The sequence below is a fragment of the Benincasa hispida genome, chromosome 5 (genome assembly GCF_027475165.1).
Source record: "Benincasa hispida cultivar pf3 chromosome 5, pf3_genome.v1.1, whole genome shotgun sequence".
In the NCBI taxonomy this organism is placed as follows: domain Eukaryota; kingdom Viridiplantae; phylum Streptophyta; class Magnoliopsida; order Cucurbitales; family Cucurbitaceae; genus Benincasa; species Benincasa hispida.
The window spans coordinates 19,229,978-19,241,454 of record NC_143482.1 but is presented as its reverse complement, the minus strand read 5'-3'; the positions used below and the strand labels follow the sequence as shown (position 1 = coordinate 19,241,454).

General features: G+C 34.0%; 1 pseudogene across 1 annotated transcript; it reads left to right on the top strand.

Annotated features, from left to right (window-relative positions):
• The first annotated feature begins 1,319 nt into the window (after positions 1–1,319).
• LOC120077235 (receptor-like protein EIX1) lies at positions 1,320–5,647 on the top strand (annotated as a pseudogene). The gene is made up of 2 exons (XR_016529621.1): positions 1,320–4,256; positions 5,128–5,647. The product of XR_016529621.1 is annotated as a receptor-like protein EIX1 (transcript).
• Positions 5,648–11,477: the final 5,830 nt, after the last annotated feature.

Sequence of the window (11,477 nt, the reverse complement as noted above, 5' to 3'; positions counted from 1 at the left end):
TTGTTGCTTTCTATTTTTCCAGTGATTAGGCTTAAAGGTTCCTTTCACAAACAACCGCACTAGGTTGTTCTTTCTTTACAGACTAGAGTCAAATTTTAATTGATAGTAATTTTGGAGGAAGAAAAAATTTGAAATCAGGTCCCCTCGTAAAATGAACAATGTGATTTTAGTTTTCAGGATATTTTGTCATATCTGTCAAATTTTAAAAAATGGAAGACATGATTGCTAAACACTATTTATTTTGATACCTATTGCAATTCTCCTTCAATATTATTAATTTTAGACTAATTTCCTCGTCCACATCCACAATATATGTTAGATTTTTCTCAATAAAAATCTAGAACTATACTATTATAAAAATTCCAAATTATGTATTTGTATATTTTCAAACACGAAAATACCTCTTCTATCGTCCAATAGTATATTCTCTTACCAAAATATTTCGAAAGCACAGTCTCGTGGTCAAGTTTAAAGCTCACGGCACGTCCCACAGGCTGTGCGAAAGACTTCGAGTGTTGATACAACTTGACTTTTCTAAGCCAAGGACAAGACGAAAAAATTGTTTTAATATTATATTCTTTTATCTGAACAAAAATCTAGATTAATTAATTTTATATAGAGTCATCAACCATTTTCCTCGTTTAAATTAAAATCCATTCATCTTTCTCAAAAAAAAAAAAAAAAAAATCAATTCATTTATCCGGGTTAAATTATAAATTTAATCTCTAAACTTTATTTATTATATCTATTTGATTCTTAACTTTGAAAAAGTTCTTAGAGATGATTTGTAAACTTTCAATTTAGTATCTATAAGTTTCTTATATAATATGAATTGTAGATCTCCTTATATAATATCGATCAATGTTTTGAAATAATTAAATTTTTGTTCCTTGAAATTCGAAGCTTATTTTTTATTCAAATTAGTGTTTAAATTTTAAAATTAAACAATTAAGTCTCCAACAATTAGAAAAGGTTCTATTTTGGTCTCTCTATTCATAAATTCCTAAATATGTAAAGATTCGATGGTGTGAAAAGTTTAAAATAATACATAAATTAGTTGTAATGTATGTTTAAGTTGCAGTAGGTGTTAGTAGTTAAGAAACTGAATAACGAAATAAAATTCAGCAAAATTGTCCTATGTCATCTTGTCAATAAATCTCATCATCTCTGGTAGTTGCCTCTTAATGGTAGTCATCGTCTAGGACATGGCTTTAATCAAAGTTGTCACCTAATTTGTTACCCCACTCTTTATATTTGTAGAAAATTAGTTAGTACGCTACCTTAGTATTATAAATTTTCTTAAACTTATATTTATGAAATATTGCTTTATAAATAGACCTTAAAATTCAAGTTGTAGACAAAACTCAGTTACCAATGAAAATGGGCAGGAATAGCACCAATTTGGTGGCTCTCTTCTTCATTGTTATAATATTTCATTCTTCCTTTTGGGTCTCAAGTGCATCTTGCATCAAACAGGAGAGGGAATCTTTACTTAGGCTTAAAGCAAGTTTCGTTGATTCTTCAAATCGGTTGGTATCTTGGAAAGGAAATGATTGTTGCAGTTGGGAAGGAGTGGGGTGTGATCATACCAATGGCGGCCATGTCATCAAGCTTGATCTTCGAAATTATGAGTATTCCTATTCCACATCCTTACTTAGTAATGGTGTGGATTCTAGTTTGTTTGAGTTGAAATATTTGAATTACTTGGATTTAAGTGGCAATTCTTTTAACTACACTCAAACTCCCCTCTATTTAACTGAGCTACTCGAATTAACGTATCTTAATCTTTCTCTCACTTATTTTCATGGAGAAATTTCACGTTCTCTTGGAAATCTAACTAAACTTGTTGTTCTTGATTTCAATATTTTTAAGAGTTTAGATGGGCCGGGTTATTTTCATTGGACAGAGCTGTTTATTGATGGCCTTGAATGGGTTTCAAGTCTTTCGTCTTTGGAATACCTTGATTTAAGTGGTATTAGAGTAGTTCAAAGTAATTTAGGTGTAGATGTGATGCAAGTGTTGAATATTCTTCCTTCTTTATCGTCATTAAAATTGAGTAATTGCGGTCTTCAAAACACCCTTCATATTTATGCTCCACAAAATGTTTCATTTCTCTCCAAACTTCAACATCTAGATTTGTCTTATAATATGTTTGATGGTCCAATTCCTAGTTTTCTTCGGAACATGACTTCCTTGAGATTCTTAAGCCTTCATAGTAATAGATATAATTCTTCAATCCCATCTTGGTTAAGTAATCTTGTAAATTTTGATACTTTGGATCTTGGATTCAACATGTTTAGTAGCATTGAAGGTGGTTTGTCCTCAATTGTTAGAAACAATTGCCACTTGAAAACTCTTCATTTATCATTTAACCATTTTCTTGGTGAAGATATTTTTGGAAGCTATGAAAATCTATCTACAAATTGCAAACAATATGGTCTAGAAGAGCTTTACCTAAACATGATGATAAAGTTTGGGACACATACAATTCCAAATTGGTTGGGAGAATTACAAAACTTGAAGTTTCTTTATCTACAAAATAATTCATTTCGTGGTTCAATTCCTTCTTCATTTGGAAATTTGTCCAGTCTTGAGAAGTTGGATATTTCTTATAATATGCTTAATGGAGGATTTCCAATCTCATTTGGAAAATTATCAAACTTAATGTTATTGAATCTTAGGGAGAACAATTTGGATGGGGTCTTTCCGGAAAGTTTTGGACAACTTCAAAATCTTATTCTTCTCGATCTTTCTCATAATGATTTCAAAGGTGCTCTTTCAGAAATCCACTTTGCTAATATTTCTCGATTGGAATATTTATTTATGGATGAAAATGAGCTTCTATCTTTTGAAATGAAAAGTAGTTGGGTTCCTGCTTTTCAATTGAAGATATTTTCTATAGGCTCGACTTTGGGCTTTGGAACAACAAAATTCTCTCGGTGGATTGGAACACAAAAAGAGATGTCATATTTAAATTTGTTCAATTGTAATATTGTGGGACCCATACCAACATGGTTCAAATTTCAAAATTTAATATTTCTAGATCTTTCCTACAATCAAATCACTCGATCACTTCCAAAGACTATTGATGACCAAATGCCTAATTTGACTGGACTACTGATTTCCAATGCTCACATCAATGGTTCCTTGCCACAGTCTCTTTGTAGATTGAAAAATTTAGAGCTTCTGATAGTTTCAAACAATAGATTATCTAATACAATTCCTAGTTGTTTGTCAATTCTAAACTTGAATCTCTTAGATCTATCATCGAACAAAATTTTGTGGCAATATTCCTGAATGGATGGGAAAAAACCTTCAGAATTTGCAACTTTTGAATCTTCGAGGCAATATGTTCAATGATACGATTCCTTCAACTTTGTGGTTACTTCCTCGCTTGCAAATTTTGATTCTTGCTGACAACAAATTAGTGGGAAACATCCCACCAAATGTTGGCAATTTTAGTGCAAGTCGAAGACCCATAGCAAATAATGATGGATTGTTGTGCAACTCTACCGAAGATCCCTATGCATTTTGCTACATGAGCTACATTACACAAGTCATGAAATCAAGCAAGTTCAACTACTCGTATTCACAACTCTATTTAATAGTAAATATAGACCTCTCCAATAACAACTTGCATGGACATATTCCAAGTGAAATAGTGGCAATAAATGGTTTGTTTGCCTTAAATTTGTCTCATAATAATCTATCGGGAATCATTCCTGTGGAGATTGGAAGTTCAATAGCATTGGAATCTCTTGACCTCTCTTTCAATCAGCTCTCTGGATCAATTCCAAACAGCATGGCAAGCTTAAACTCACTAGGCACGTTGAAATTGTCCAACAACAATTTTTCAGGATGCATTCCTCGAGAAGGCCATCTTTCAACCTTCAATGATGTGTCCAGTTATGAAAATAATCCAAATCTTTGTGGAGCTCCACTTGCTGTTATATGTCCGAATGAAAATCCAAAAGAATCTTCCGTTGAAATCGACAATGTTTATGATAATGATAGTCACGAAGAGCATAAGTTGGAGAAAATGTGGTTTTGGATTATTGTGGTGCTAGGATATGCTTTGGGATTTTGGGCAGTTGTTGGAACTTTAATACTGAAGAGAAGTTGGAGATATGCTTACTTCCAGTTTATGGATGAAACGAAAGACAAGATCTGTGTTGCAATATTGGTGAATATGACGACGTTGAAACAACAAATGGGAGGAAACGTGCATCGATGTGTTTTGTAATTTATTTGTCCATGTAAGAATTTTGCTGTACTTTTATCCATTGAGTGCATCAATTGAATCAAAGTGTCTTTGTTTTTTCCCTTTTATGAGATGTTAATAATTTTGCTCTCAATTGAAATCTGTATTGCCAAATAGTTCATGTAAAATTGCAAAGTTCTGTGACTAATACTTCTGTTGTTTATATTTTAACATTATTTTGAAAATTAAAGTCAAAATTTGAAACTTAAAAAATAATTTATCTGTGACTAATACTTCTGTTGTTTATATACTATTATGAATATATATTCCAAATTATATTTGTATACTTTCAAACACAAAAATACCTTTTCTATGGTCCAATAGTATCCTCTTTCGTCAAAATAATAATTCCAAACCCAAGTCTTATAATCAAGTCTAAACCTCACGGCCCCCGACCCACAAGTCTCCTGTGAAAGACTTCAAGAACTTGTAGATGATCATCACTTGATCTCTAACCGAAGGACAAAACCAAAAAGCTTCTTCAATATTTTTGTTATTTTTCACTAATCATTACATCCACAATGTTATTATTTATCTCAATAAAACTCTAGATTAAATAATTTTATATAAAGAATCTAGCGATTTCCCTATTTTAAATCAAAGTCAAGCCATTATGTAATATGTAACAAAGGCAGTTAGATATGATGTGGTTGACAATATTTGTTTAGTATCATAAATGTTATTCTAGTTGTCTTTGCATTTGTTGCTTTCTAACAATAGAATGTTCTTTGGAAACGTAGATTATGCAAAATACTTTCTTTATCAAGTTTTTCCTTCTGCATTATTATTTACCAATTCTTTTCCAGTATGTGATTGTTGTGGAAGTTAGGGTTGCTCATATGTGTTTTTGCTGTGCATATTTATAGGATAATTAGTCCTCTGGTTTGAGTTGGCCATTTTATTTTGTGTGAAGCTCGTGTTTGAAAAAAAGAACAACTCAATGTGTAGTTGGTCGACATTGCAATGCATTGACAAAGTTGAGTTTCTTGAAGACGTACTTTGTGTTCCTCACATCAAGTATAAGAAGATCATTTTGAGAAGGGTTCTCAATCTTAGGGGGAGCCTAAACCATTAGAACAAGGGAGAATTTGTTCATAGAAGAAAAGATACAATACGAGAGGGAAGGAGTCTCGTGACTTAATGGAAACTCAAGCATTATAGAGAGGGAGTCTCAATTTTAGGGAGAGCTTAAGATTTTCTTTACTGATAATACAACTTAAGAGGAGCCTAAGACACTGTGAGAAGGAGTCTCACTCCTAGGGGGAGCCTAGATTATTAATTGAGTGATAAAGTTGTACGAAAGTCACTGTAATCATGAATCTATTACAGACAAGTACTACGTTGTAATTGTTTATCATTGATATTAGTAAAGTTGTCTTTCTTGGACATATTGCCTCCCAAATGTAGGTGATTTACACCAAATCGAGTTACAAACCTATGGTGTTATTTTATCTATTATGCACATTTAATCATTGTCTTGTGGAATTCTACGACATTAGTCATAACATAGTTAACTTGCAGTAGATACTTCCTTATCTTTTTTACTTGGTATCAGAGTAGGTCACCATTATCTCTGGTATTGTGATCTTGTCTTACTCTCATGGAAGGAGTAAAAGAATGAGGGATCTACCTCTTGTCTACCTGTATTGGATGGAACCAACTATACATATTGAAAATCGAGGATGACTGTCATTCTGAGCAATAAATCCTAGAAGTCTATTATCGTCAAATGGTCACATCCTTGGGTTTCTAATGACAAAGGTGAAATAAACCTCATGCCTGAAGTTGAGCTAACTGAGGAGGAAGATGAAACTTCCTTTGGAAACTCTAAGGATATAAATTCCATATTTAATGGTGTTGACAAAAACATCTTCTTGGTCAACACTCGTGTGTCTGCCAAAGAAGCATGAAATATTCTTACTGTTGCTCACGAAGGAACATCCAAAATTAAGATGTCTAGATTGCAATTCCTGGCTACAAAATTCAAATCTTTGAAAATGCAAGATGATGAGACTATTGTAGACTTAAGTTTCAGACTACTTGACATTGCAAATTGTTACAGAGAGAACCGAGACAAAAAGAAATGAAGTTGTAGGCAGTTGATCGTTGTCGTCTCTTTTTGTTTTTTTTTTGTTGTAACCACAAGAGCTTCTTTGTTGAAAAAGAGCACCTATATAAAAAGGAAAAAAAATGAGAGAATAAAGAGAACAAGAGAGAGCAAGGCATTCATTTTGTAAAGAAGTTTAAGAAGAAGTAATAAAAAGAGACCCTCCCGATTTGCACAGTGGATGTAGGCCTTTAGCTGAACCACTTAAATACTTATATTTTTTCTTTCTTCCTCTACGATCATCTACCTTTTACTTAAGTATCGTGTACATGATCGTTTAGTTCCTCTTGCATCGTTTACACAATCGTTTCCGCATTGCATCGTCTATACAATCGTCTAGTTCCTCAACTGTCGTCTATACAACCGTTTTTTTTTTCATTCAACTATCGCTTACACGATCGTCTAGTGCTTCTTAATATCATTTACATAATTAAACTATCGTCTAGTTTCTCAGAGCTTTGTCTACACGATTGAGCTACATTCAGGTAAACGATTAAAGAGTTTTGAAGTTTGAAGGATATAGTCTTCCCTGAGTCTTGAAGTGAACTTGACCGTTAATGCTGAGTAGTTTGGACCTGCAAACAAGAGAAATATAGTTACCTGGGGCAACAAGTGGTATCAGAGCTCAAACAACAACTCAAGACAGATCCAAGATTTGAATTCTTGCATACAAAGATTCAGATAAGTCAACCTTGAAGTTCAAAAATGGCTACAACCAGGTATGAAATTGAGAAGTTTGATGGAAAGACTGACTTTGAATTATGGAAAGCAAAGATCAAGGCAGTTTTGGGATAGCAGAAGGCACTTCTGGCCATCATATACACAGTTAATACCCTAAAACACTCCCAGATGCAGAGAAAGAGACAATAGAGGTAAATGCCTATGGAACTATTGTCTTGAATGTTACAAATAATGTTTTAAGACAGATAGTTGACCAACCTATTACTTATGATATCTGGAACAAATTAAATGAGATTTATCTCAACAAAGATTTTCCTAATAAAGCTTTCTTGAGGGAAAGATTTTTCACATACAAGATGGATGTTGCAAAGTCCCTCACATATAATTTGAATGAGTTTAAGAGACTGTCATCAGAATTTAGATCAATAGGAGACAACATTGGTGAAGAAAATGAGGCTTTTATCTTATTTAATTTACTACCAGAATCGTTTAAACATGTCAAAACAACCATGAAGTATGGTAGAGAGCGAATCACTACAGAAGCAATCATTTCAGCAATCAGAGTCAGAGAACAAGAGTTATAGATGAGCAAGAAGGAGGAGCAGGGAGGAGAAGATTTTTTTTCAAAAGGGAAAACAAAGAATAATGGGAAGGGCAAGCAGAATGGTGGTGACAAGTCTAAAATCAAGATTCATTTATGCCACAAACTTGGACACATGAAGAAAGACTGTTATGCCTTGAAGAGAAAGTTGAACCAATAGAACAAAAGAGGAAAACAGACAGAAGCAGATGTGGGAGAAATATCCCTTGTGTATTCAAATGCCTTGGCAGTAACTAAATAGTGTGGTGAGCAAAATTCTATGGATACTCAAGATTGGGTGATAGATTTTGGTTGTTCAGTCCATATGACACCATCTAAAGGGTGGTTTTGTACATACAAGAAGTGGGATGGAGGGTTGAACTACATGGGTAATAACCAAAATTGTCTGTAGTATATGAATATAGGAGGGAAACCTTATCTTGTTAACGTTACGGATGCGGCCCACTTTGTACAATAGTTACAAATGTTGTGACTTGCTACAGATGGGCTGATCCTGATCATTCGTGTGGGGAGATGCGAGCGAGGGCATCCTATACAAATAGTTTGTATAAAACCTGACCACGAAGTGTTAACGTCTCATTATATAACACCATTCATGACAGAGACTTCACTTCACTAGAATGACCATAGGTAACACGACCTTAATCTTGAGTTAGTTGGGAACTACTGCCTTTGAGTGTGGTCCTTTGATTTGCATGGGTGCGAGTGGTCAGGTTGCCGACTCAAACCCACCACTTTGGGGATTCGTCTGATTTGGGAGCTGGGAACTCAGCTACACAAGATGAAATTCACTCCTTCCCCAAAGCAGGGGTAAGTAGATAGATTGCTCTCTTAAGAACAGATCCCGGGACTTGAATGATGTGGCACCACATCTTCTCATGGCCCGAGAGGTGTCCACACATAGTAGGACTATTTTGTATTGTTCATTAGAAGAATCAGTGGTACTTAAGGAATTAGATGTAACTACAGAAGCAAAATGGTAAATTGGCCTAACTGTACTTACGAACGTCTGTGAAGGGCTATCGTACTGTTGGTTGGTTATGTCCGATGGATACAAAAATATATTTGTCATAAGAAATTTTTAGCTGTCGGTCTTTAGTGGAATGCTTGGCAGTTAACAGATGGTGGATCTCGTGGCTAAAGAGTTTAGTCAGCTATTCACGTACCGTTGGAGCTTCGAGCCATAGGTCCATAAGATCCCCTTGGTAGCACAATGGATTCAAGTTGAGAATCAGTTTTTGGGTCAGTTTGAAATGTTCAAATTGACAAGAGGGAGTTCGATTATATATGATATGATTGAATTGGTTAATTATATATGATCTGATTGACTTTATGTATGAGATACAATAATTAGAGGAAAATTAATATAAATATGATTTATATCTAGTGGAGGAGAAAACACTATGGTGATATATGATATTAAACTATAGGTTAATGAATATAATATGATTATATTTATTATTTTATTTTGAAAGTTATGGGATAATTATGCTCGCCATTTCTCCGTAACTGTGCGTTAGTGGGAAGTTCTATTCGGTTTTCGTAACTGAAGAAGAAAATGAAAGTTATTTTCATTTTGCAAAAATCACGGTTAATTGCTCACGAAGTGTTTTCTTCCTATCGCTTAGTAAATTGAGAGACTATACGATAGCTCGAGTTTAGTACACAATCGCATACACACGCACGCCATCTTCTAAACGATTGTCTACCTTGTACTAAACGATCGTCGAGCTTTTACTAAACGATCGTATAGATGATCACTGCCTTTTTTCTACATGATCGTCTACTTCTTCTAAACGATCAAGCATTTTGTCTATACGATAGACTAAGCTTTCTCCCACTTGCTTGATCGTTGTATACGATCTGCATATCCTCTTTCCCTCTACCAAATCCGAACAGAGCCCACTCTTTGTATTCTCACACCAAGAATACTAAGGGCTCCAAGTGGTAGTGTTGTCCCCATCTTCTTTCTGCTCGTGTGGAGACCATTCATGGTAGACGATTACAGTTTTGCTAAACGACAGATTGATGTTTCAGCAAGAGTGAGAACACCTGTTCCCTTGGAGAGAGCGAGATTTGCCGAGAAGAAAAGTTCTACAATTGGTAAGTTTTCTTGTTCTCGTGTTTGTTAATCTTAAATCATGCTGGCAATTTTACAGTATTATGCATATCTGTTTGTTTGAACGTGAATGTGGTAACTCTGTCACAGTGCCTTTGGAAATATCTGCTTCCGCTCAGAGGTACTCCTGTATAATAGTTCTTTCACCTCACTCCCTAGACGCTTGCCCATAAGACTCCCGACTTGTTTTTGCAATTCAAAACTATTGGAATACAGAAACAAACAGTGGAAGAAAATAAGATCATGAAGCATTCTAATTCTCTAATTTTGACACGAAAATAAGCATGTTCAAAGTGTAATAAGATAGTTTCAAGAAACACATACCTTTGAAGAATTCTTCTTCGATCCAAGCTGCTCCTCTCACTAATTCTCAGCTTCAAATCTTCAGTAAACAACCATAAGATCTTCTTTACTATTCTCAACCTTGAATTTAAGTGGTGGAACTCAAGATTGAAGTGATTTAGATAGGACTTGGAGTGGGTTTTGGGTGAGGAGGAATTTCTGCATTAGTTTTCTAAAAACAGAAAAAATTCTCCTCCAATTTCCAATTTTAGAGCTTTTATTCACAAAGTGCATGCATGCACTAAAAGCTCAGCTCAATGACATCTCAAGGAAACAATTGGAATGGGCTAAGGGGATGGTTTTTAACAAAACACATCAAATTTCCAACTTTGATGGAAATTTCCACTACAAACATTACTTTCCAACTGAATTTGGTTTTAATTAATTCAAAATTAATTAAAATCAAAAACCAATTTCTGAAATTGATTATAATGTTTGAAAATTAAAATTAATTTAATTTTAATTAATTAAACATATTTAATTAATAAATTAATAAAGCAACTAAATATGAATCTAATTCATATAAATCATATTTAATTTCATAATTAAATATATTTAATCTCTCCAATTTCGTTTAATTTCGATAAATTAAGCATTTAATCATATCCAATATAATTGTTCAAAACCATAAATTCAATTTGAACATTTCAAATTGAAATTCAATTTGAACACTTCAAACTGATATCATTCCAAATTCATTCAATTTACTAATTCAAAATGTTCATGTTTTACGAGCTAGTAGAGGGACCTTATGGACTTACAGATCATGAGCCCAACGATTTGAGATTAATTGGCTAAAATTCTTTAGACCGAATTAATCAATATTCGTTAACTATCATGTCACACCACTATAGCTCAATAGTTGCACTCTCCTCACTGTAGATATATTTGTGTCCACTCAATTTAACCATAATCAGTAAATCGACCCTTCACAGGTTGTTTGTAATAACGGCTAGGTCAAATGCTGTTTTACCCCCAAAATTACGTCTTGGTCCTTATGTTCCACTGATTCTGTAATGAACAATTGGTTTGTGATCCATTCACTAAACCGGATTTCTCTTGGGCCAATGAGAGGGTGGGGCCCCTTGTTTAAGACCTGGATTCATCACTTAAGAGAAAAAATCTTCATTTTATCCCTAAATCGAGTAGGTGTTAATTCCATCTTGCAGAACTATGTGTCAGCTATCTATCCGTTCCTATCCCCAAAATGGGAGACTTATTGAGTAGTGATGTTGGACTACTCTCACCCATGCAGATCAAAGGATAATCTTGAATAAATAGAAGTTTATAGTTAGCTCAGGAGTAAGATTGAGTTACCTAGGTCATCTAAGCGAAATAGTCAGTCCTATACAGTAAATAACATTAT